The sequence below is a fragment of the Portunus trituberculatus genome, chromosome 41, assembly GCF_017591435.1.
Source record: "Portunus trituberculatus isolate SZX2019 chromosome 41, ASM1759143v1, whole genome shotgun sequence".
Taxonomy (NCBI): Eukaryota; Metazoa; Arthropoda; class Malacostraca; order Decapoda; family Portunidae; genus Portunus; species Portunus trituberculatus.
Window position 1 is genome coordinate 10,694,524 of NC_059295.1, and position 10,233 is coordinate 10,704,756.

Below are 10,233 nucleotides of genomic sequence, written 5' to 3' on the forward strand. Positions count from 1 at the left end.
CTCAACCAATAATCAACATACTCTGCTTTTGTGGCCAGTGGTAGACCAACAAGACAGCAGCACGTGTCCTGTGAATACATAGCTGTCAACCCCTGGAAATCTCAAAGAGTGAAGCAAGGTCCAGGGCGACGCCCTGCAGTGGGGTGATGTAAGGGGTCGAAGCCCCCAGAAAATTACCAGGGAATTTAGGTTCCCAATCAGGTGAAGGATTGCAAACTAACGGAAAGGGGACGTTTTATAATCCGGAAAATCAGGATTCACAATTTCTCCCGGAAAATATCATGATAAAAAGAATATTTGAGAAATATTGATTGATTGATTGATACATTTATTGCTGCATTAATAATGAAATACAAAGGAGGAGGATGAACCTTGCCACCCACCCCCTGGGCAAAGACTTAGAGTTAAAGTATCAAAATATATAAATATATATAGACAGTATACAAGTACTTAGATAAATAAATACAGATATTGCACACCTTATTGCTTAAACATCCTACAATCTCTGAGCAAACTGAGGATATTCCTTGAGTATATCCCTGAGACTGAGAGTGAAATTGAGTCTATAGTCGGGACGATGTCAGAATTTCAATAGGCCACGCCTCCTTTCCCGTCAGCGCCGTAGATAACGTGTTCTCGTTGTAGATGCCCTGGGTTCAATAAATACGAAATTGTAAATAAATAAGTCGAGTTTTCCCGCTCTGTCTCTGTCATCGCCACCACCAGCACCATCTCTCTCTCTTTGATTGATTGATACATTTATTGTTGAATTAATAAATAATTACAAGAAAGGAGGAGGATGGATTGATTGATTGATACATTCATTGTTGAATAAATAAATAATTACAACAAAGGAGGAGGATAGACCTTGCCACCCACACCCTGGGCAAAGACTTAAGGTTAAAGTATAAAAATATAACACTAAACAGTATACATAACAAGAATACAAGTATTTCAATAAATAAGTACAGATATTGCACACCTTATTGCATACACATCCTACAGTAGGGGTGGGCGAGAATCGACTATTCGAGAATCGCAAAAATCGATTCTCATCGTGAGCAGAATCGTAAGAATCGATTCTGGATCGCCCAATATGCTACCACACTCCGCGCCCCACACCGCTTGCTCTCCGAGTCCCAGGTTGCATTACTGAAAGTGGAAGGAAATGCTCGATTCTAGAATCGATTCTGGATCACCGACTATGCTATCCCGCGCCGTACCTCACACTGCTCTCCTTGGTTGCACTACTGAGAGTGGAATCGCCAGAATAGTATCTTCATCATTTATTAGTATGTAGTAATTACTACCCTTCGGCCTTCGCCGCTGTACACTCCTTGGTTATTAAGAGAGACAAGGGTAAAAAAGTAATAAAACTTGAACAATATTTTTATTTTATTTCCTACTTGTCGCACTTGGCGAAGCGAGAAAAGAATAGCCAGAATCGATTCCAAAGTTTGAGAATCGATTCTCCTGGTTACACACCAGAATTGAAGAAATCAATTATGACATACTCCTCCAATGCCCCACACCCAGGATTCTCCAGGTTGCTTTTTCACAACTGGCAGCGTTGTGTGTCCAAATGGGACTAGTGATTAATGAGTATAAAACAAAATTTCAAGCTAAAGGGAAGGTCTCGGCTGCCTACTGTAAATAACATTCCCATCCCTAGAGTTCACATACACAAGTACCTGGGTGTTCAGATGAGCTTTAGGAAGTCTCTTCAAGCCGTCCACTATGTTCGAGACCTCTGTCTGCCACGGCTAGCACCACTTCGGCTGCTAGCCAACAGGGGCCTGGGGCGGGCATTCCAGTCCTAAGAATGTTCTATATATCTGTCATACGGTCCCTTATTGATTATGCCGCCCCTGTTTTAATACAGTTTAGTGCAACCCAACTCCGTCCACTGGAGCTTGTACAGAATGAAGCCATGCGGATAATCTTGGGATGCCCCAGGACTGCTGAACTGCACCTGCCGAGTATTATGTGCAGGGTACAGGAAATGACTTGTCGCACAATTACTCGGATGCTATGCACGGGCTCTGACTCTCTAAAGGGATCACTGACCCCCCTGTATCATGATCCTCGCACTCCTACAACACCATACCTCAGGAAGATCTTGGGAGTCCTGACAAGTGTAGGTGTAGCCGAGGCTTGTATTAACGTTGTTAAGTCACCGCTGCAACCCGCCTGGAACCCTCACCGTGTCAGTGTTGATATTCACTCACTGCATCAGCCCAAGAGGGACTGGCTCCCTTATGTGCTGCAAGACATGTTCATGACTAAATTGTCCAAGTACCCACACATTCAAGCTATTCATGTTTATTGTGATGGGTCAGTCAATGGCAACAGGTCTGAATGTGGGCTGTTCATCTGTGACTACATCTCTGCCAGTCTCTACACTGACACTGAGGTTTCCAGGCGACTGCCTGCACCCATGTCTTCCACTAGAGCAGAAATGTATGCTGTAATGGAGGCGCTCCACATTGTGGCGCCTCTCCATAAAAATGCATATTTCTTTATTGACAGTCAGGCTGCATTGTACGCCCTTCAATCCACCTCCCCCATGGACTGTGATCTAGTTAATAAGTGTCTTGATCTCATCCACGCCCTAGAAAGTGCCGGTGCCACGGTCCATTTCATCTGGATACCCTCTCATGTGGGTTAAATGAAAAAGCAGACCACCTTGCTCAGTGTGCCCTACAAGATGACACAGTGGACCCTGGCACTGAGCACACTCTGGGTCATGTTAAGAGGAGTAGCATTAAGGACTTTGTACAAAGTAGCATTAGTGATCAGTTGGAGCTTTGTTGCCATAGGGGCAGTAGCACTAGTCTTCACTATGCACGTGTCTCCCAGAGCTGTGCTTACACCTACGGGAGACACACTGCATCACATGACAGGGTGGCAATGATGCTCAGATTAGGCTACAAATACTTTTGGGAAGTCAATGCTTCTCTTGGTGTGTGCTGTGTGCTGTGTGCTACACCAAGGGGACACACTCTGCGTCACTATATCATGGAATGTCCTCTCATTGCTAAATTTAGGCCACAAGGTCAGTATGACTTGTACAGCCTCATTGACAATCTCCTAGACTCTGCCATCCTCAGGGATATACTCAGGGAATATCCTCAGTTTGCTCCCAGACTGTAGGATGTCTTAGGCAATAAGGTGTGCAATATGTGTATTTATCTATTGAAATACTTGTATTCTTGTTGTGTATACTGTCCAGAGTTATTTTTGTGATACTTTAACCTTAAGTCTTTGCCCAGGGGGTGGGTGACAAGGCCCATCCTCCTCCTTTGTTGTAATTATTTATTAATTCAACAATAAATGTATCAATCAATCAATCAATTCTAGAATCGATTCTCGCCCACCCCTATTCTATAGTTTTGGAACAAACTGAGGATATTCCCTGAGTATATCCCTGAGAGTGGCTGAGTCTAGGAGATGGTCAATGAGGCTGTACAAATCATGTTGACCTTGTGGCTTAAATTTAGCAATGAGAGGACATTCCATGATATAGTGAGGCAGAGTGTGTCCCCTTGGTGCAGCACACAGCACACACACACACCGCGTAGTGTAGTGGTTAGCACGCTCAACTCATAATCGAGAGGGCCGGGTTTGAGTCCCGGAAAGCGGCGAGGCAAATGGGCAAGCCTCTTAATGTGTGGCCCCTGCTCACCTAGCAGTAAATAGGTACAAGATGTAACTCGAGGGGTTGTGACCTCGCTTTCCCGGTGTATGGAGTGTGTTGTGGTCTCTGTCCTAGTCCTACCCAAAGATTGGTCTATGAGCTCTGGGCTCGCTCCGTAATGGGGAAGACTGGCTGGGTGACCAGCAGACAATTGAGGTGAATTACACCAGAAGCACTACTGACTTCCCAAAGTATTTGTAGCCTAATCTGAGCATCATTGCCACCCTGTCATGTGATGCAGTGTGTCTTCCGTAGGTGTAAGCACAGCTCTGGGAGACACGTGCATAGTGAAGACTAATGCTACTGCCCCTATGGCAACAAAGCTCCAACTGATCACTAATGCTACTTTGTACAAAGTCCTTAATGCTACTCTTAACATAACTCAGAGTCTACTCAGTGCCAGGGTCCACTGTGTCATCTTGTAGGGCACACTGAGCAAGCCGGTCTGCTTTTTCATTTAGCAGGATACCCATATGAGAGGGTATCCAGATGAAATGGACCATGGCACCGGCACCTTCTAGGGGGTGGATGAGATCAATCAAGACACTTATTAACTAGATCAGTCCATGGGGGGAGGTGGATTGAAGGGCATACAATGCAGCCTAACTGTTAATAAAGAAATATACATTCTTATGGAGAGGCGCCACTATATGGAGCACCTCCAGTACAGCATACACTTCTGCTCTAATGGAAGACATGGGTGCTGGGAGCCGCTTGGAAACCTCAGTGTCAGTGTAGAGACTGGCAGAGATGTAGTCATGGATGAACAGCCCACATCCAGACCTGCTGCCATTGACTGACCCATCACAATAAACATGAATAGCCTGAACATGTGGGTACTTGGACAATTTAGTCATGAACATGTCTTGCAGCACATGAGGGAGCCAGTCCCTCTTGGGCTGATGCAGTGAGTGAATATCAACACTGACACAGTGAGGGTTCCAGGCGGGTTGTAGCAGTGACATAACAACGTTAATACAGGCCTCGGCTAAACCTACATTTGTCAGTACTCCCAAGATCTGCCTGAGGTATGGTGTTGTAGGAGTGTGAGGATCATGATACAGGGGGGTCAGTGATCCCTTTAGAGAGTCAGAGCCCGTGCATAGCATCCGACTAATTATGCAACAAGTAATTTCCTGTACCCTACACATAATACTCAGCAGGTGCAGTTCAGCTCTGAGGACTTCAATCCGTGCAGTCCTGGGGCATCCCAAGATTATCCGCATGGCTTCATTCTGAACAAGCTCCAGTGGACGGAGTTGGGTGGCACTAAACTGTATTAGAATATTGGGCGGCATAATCAATAAGGAACTGTATGACAGATATATAGAACATTCTTAGGACTGGAATGCCCGCCCCTAGGCCCCTGTTGGCTAGCAGCCAAAGTGGTGCTAGCTGTGGCAGACAGAGGTCTCAAACATAGTGGACAGCTTGATGAGACTTCCTGAAGTTCATCTGAACACCCAGGTACTTGTGTATATGTACTCTAGGGATGGGAACATTGTTTACAGTGGGCGGTCAAGAGACCTTCCCTTTAGCTTGAAATTTTGTTTTACATTCATTAATCACTAGTCCCATTTGGACACACAAAGCTGCTAGTTGTGACAAAGCTAACTGGAGAATCCTGGGTGTGGGGCATTGGTGGAGTATGTCATCAGCATAGATGAGGACCTGGGTGCCCTGCGGAAAGGAACAGCGAGCAATTTTGTCCATTAAAAAGCATTGGACTAAGGACTCCACCCTGTGGTGTTCCAAGCTCAAAGACTTCCTCAGAGGAGACTGCACCTTGAAACCAAACCTGTGCTGTTCTATTGTACAAATAGTCCCTAATCCATCCTAATAATCTACCTTTGACACCTTTGAGAATGAGTTCCTCCATAATAACATCTTTGTTGGTCGTGTCTAAGGCACCCTTGAGATCAACGAAAGCTCTGCAGGTAGCATCCTTATATATAAGACACTCAACAAAACAGTGACTCGTGGAGTGACCTTTTAGGAAGCCATGTACATTGCCAGAGAGTACATGGCCCACCTTGTATATAAGCCTGTTCAGTATTACCCGTTCCATCATCTTACACAGACAGTTGGTGAAAGAAATAGGGCGAAAGGTGCCATCACCTTTGGGGATTGGGATAACTGCAGTGAAAGACATGTTAAATAAATCCAAGACAGGGTTGTCTACCTTTACCTCCGGGAGAGCATTGAGGATATCATAGGTGATGCCATCCTTGCCAGGAGCTGTTGACTTGCCCAACTTGACTGTCGAGAAGAGTTCGTCATGCGTGATAGGCGCACAGGTGTCATCCAGCAGAGAAAGACTGTGGCGAAGCAACTCCATCCTTCATGGTCTTTGCTGATCAAGCACCTCCTGGTGTTCCACAGGAAGGCCAGAGAAGGATGAGGCTTCCTTCCACTGCAAGACGAGTTCTCGTGCCCTTCCTGCAGGATCAGGGTCACACACCTGTCGTCTGGACTTGCCCAGGATGCTGTTGATATGGTGCCACACCGGGTCCTGCGCACCTTGTCCAGGAAGGAGATGCAGTACTTCTTCCTTTCCTGCTACTGCAGATCCGTGAGGTGTCGAGCCACGGTAACCATGGCATCCCATGACTCTGTGTCTGCTGGGTTGAGCTGCCAACATCTCTGGTATGCAGTGAGCGTCTGTTGGCAGTTCAGAATCACAGGGTTTGTAGCGTAAGTCCAGCGGCGTGGAGCATGGGCCCTTGCCGGAACCCTTGGAGTCATGATGAATCCCTCGATGGTGTGCAGGAGTCCATCGTACAGTGCCTCTGCATCAGCAAAGGAGCCCTTCACGGCAGCGTACCATGCCTCCACATGGACGATGAGGCCCACCTTCCTGGATGGTGGCACGGTCAAGCGCTTCCTTGGCACTGCCGGGGCGGACTGCACCGGGAGGGTCGTCTCCAGGGCGAAGTGGTCACTCAGCAATGACCTGACAAGATAAGTTTCGGCAGTATATGTTGGCATATTGATGAGGGCTACATAATCAACTCTGCCTCCTTGAACATGTGTGGGTGTGTGGTCCCCAGTAAGTACAGCTGTATGGACCTTGCCACCCACCCCCTGTACAAAGACTTAAGGTTAAAGTATAAAAAATATAACACTAGACTCTCTCTCTCTCTCTCTCTCTAGACAGTCGCCACCACCAACCACCACCTTCCTTTCCCCTCTTTGCTCTGTTTTCTCGCCGCAGTGTTTAAGTCGCGGTCACACGAGCAACTTTTTCTTGAGAATGCGTTGCAATTAATTATTTTGCGATCCCTTTAGCCATCTATAATGACGTTTCCAGTGTGCACTACATGGAGGTGGATCATTTGACACCCTTACACACACACACACACACACACACACACACACACATATATATATATATATATATATATATATATATATATATATATATATATATATATATATATATATATATATATATATATATATATATATATATATATATATATATATATATATATATATATATATATATATATATATATATATATATATATATATATATATATATATATATATATATATATATATATATATATATATATATATATATATATATATATATATAATATATAATTTTTTCTTTGTATTTCTATTTTTTTATTCATTTGTATTCATTATTTTTTATTTCTATATTTTCAATTATTCAGCCTCACTATCATCATTTTCATCACTGCTATTGTCTGAGGGGCTTTGTTCAATTAAAAATGACTCAAACATGTGTTCAAAAGCAATGTCTTTCTTAATGTAATCTTCTTGAATCTTTCTTGCATGTTCTATGCATTTTTTCCAGTCATCTTGATTCATATTATTGATAGCTTTTTGAGTAAAGTACAGGTGACAACCGATTCCAATGGAGTGGTGATTGTATAACTCCTCCTTCGCTCCTCTTGCCCTGGAGTCTGATTTTGTTGATGACAGCTTGTGAAACTTTTGTTGCCTCAGAGGTTTTCTTCATCACATCCACTGGCTCTTTTAATGTACTTGCGTGAATACATTAAGGACAATATTTCTTGCTTGACTGATGAGCCTTACAGTTCCAGTTGGCCTACCAGGGGTTGGGGTATGGCTGGACAGTGGAGTGGGGAACTGTTAGGGGACCCCGAGACACACTTACTGGGATAATCATTCTGCTAGCATTTTATCAAGTGGATTTTAATAAATAAAAAAATAAAATAAAAAATAATGTGTGCAAATGATAAAATCTTTTGTTGCGGCGATGCTGTATAGAGTAGATAGCGTTGGCAGCGCTGGCACGTTGGCATCACTGCTTTTGGCTGCAGAGTGGTATTGAGAGGTATCCGATGTGCGACGACAGGAAGCAGTGTGGTGGCCAGGTGGATATTCCAGCTGTGACTGGCTCATGGATGAGCCAGTCGGAGTGGAGCAGGGGCTATAAAAGCTGGTCGCATCCTCCTTCTGAGGCTCTTCTTCATCCTTGCTCTCGATGCTCATCTGCCACCCGTTCTCTTCTACTTTCTGAGGACAAGACATTGCTGAGACAGCCCTCTTCTGCTGCCTGCTTTCAAGACGCTGCTGAGACTAGAGTACGCGAGGAGATGCTGTCCTGTCTCCTGTCCCTGCTAGGCTGCAAGTCGAGGCTCTCCACTTGCCACTGCCCGCCACTGTCATTTCACTGCACTTGTATATAATGGTGTATTGTAAGTACTCTGTGTGCCATTTTGTGCTGTATTACTTTCTGTGCCAGTAAACTAAAGGAATAGTGCCAAGCATTTCCTTTTACCCTGCCTCTCTGAGTGATTAAAAGGATTAAATAATCCTCAAATTAAGTCATCACAAGGGAGCCCCCCTCCAATGAAGTAATTTGTCCTGCTGCTAGGCAACAAAGGCCATATAGCTGCTAGATGTCATTAGTGGGGTTCGAATCGATGCCTCGCAATCTACCACCATCGTGGCGGAATGCGGCACCTTAATCCGCGTGACCACTAAGGACAGTCTGCCTGAGTCTGCGGTGTGTGTTTGTGCCTCGCTTCCTCTTACTAGCCTTGAATCTTCGCCTAGAAGTATCCCTGTGTCTGTTGGCATCTGTCCTGTGCTCTTCTGGGCTGCTGCTGTGGTAATTGAATTCCTGTTGCGGCTGTGGAGGTGGTGAGGACATGGGGATGGCGTAACACTCTATTAACCATAAGCCTATGAGGAGTTTCATGAGGCCCCAGAAACTCGGGGCCCTAGGCAACTGCCTAGTGTTGCCTAATAGTAGGCATGGGGCCCGACCCCTGCCGTACATTTTATTCTAAGGATGCACCGATTGTGAAATTCTGGATCAATACCAATGTTTAAAGGGAGCCCCACCCCCCATTTTCTTTATACATGCATAGGGGGCCTTCAAGACACACTTATAGGATAATCATTCTGCTGGCCTTTTAGCAAATGAATTTTAATAAAAAAACATAAATAATGTGTGCAAATAATAAAACCTCTATCAACTGTAAGTATATGAAGACATTCATGGAGCCCCCAGAAACTCGGGCCCTAGGCAACTGCCTAGTATTGCCTAATGGTAAGTCCTCCATTGGTCAGGAGGTCCTCCTCTTGATCCTCCTTTGTCTCTATCATCTCCTCATTTACCACTATATAACATCTTATCCTCCTCCCTGACCTCCTCTTCCTTCTCCTTCTCACTCTCTCTCTCTCTTCCAGAACCTCCTCTGCCTCACAACCATCTTTTCCTTATGTAAAAACAAATGGTTGTAACAAACGAGTGAACAACTTAGTGCCTTAAGAAATGTGTTTCAGAACACTACACCTATGAATCATGGCTTGTTCCTGATTTAGCTCAGTAGATAACACGTTAAAACAGATGTGTACTAGGTAGGCAAAAATAACAAGGTAGGTAATAATCAAAACAGTGGCAAAGATTTTAATACTCATTTGTTTTCCAATTCTCCTTGTTGTATTATCAAATATGTTATATGCTCATGTGTAGATAAGAAGTGATATATGTTAATTAGTGCTGTATTGTAAACTAGATATTTTTTAAATGTAATCTGTGATCAATGAACCATCCATCTATCTATGGAATGTTCTTCACTTGTTTTTTACCTAGAATATGAAATCAAAGCTTTTTGTCTGTCAACCCTCCTGACTGACTGTCTGTAGCCTTTTTTCTTATTGGTGCAATGTTGGATCTCTTGCTATCTTCTATTGCTATTTTCATGCCAACTGCTCCTCTGATCTTGTTAACTGCATGCCACTCTTCCTCCTGTGGCCTTGCTGCAAAAGACTTACTTCTTTTTCTCACCCCCATTCTGTTCACCTCTTTAATGCAAGAGTTGACCAGTACTCCAAATCATTCATCCCTTTCTCTGGCAAATTCTGGAATCTCCTGCCTACTTCTGTATTTCCATATTTCCATCCATGTATGACTAACATTCATTAAAAGGGAGGTTTCAAGACATTTATCCCATTCTTTTGGCTAACTCTCTCAACCCTGATTGAGGGCTGGCATCTCAATAGGCCTTGGAAAAAAAATAAAACTTCTC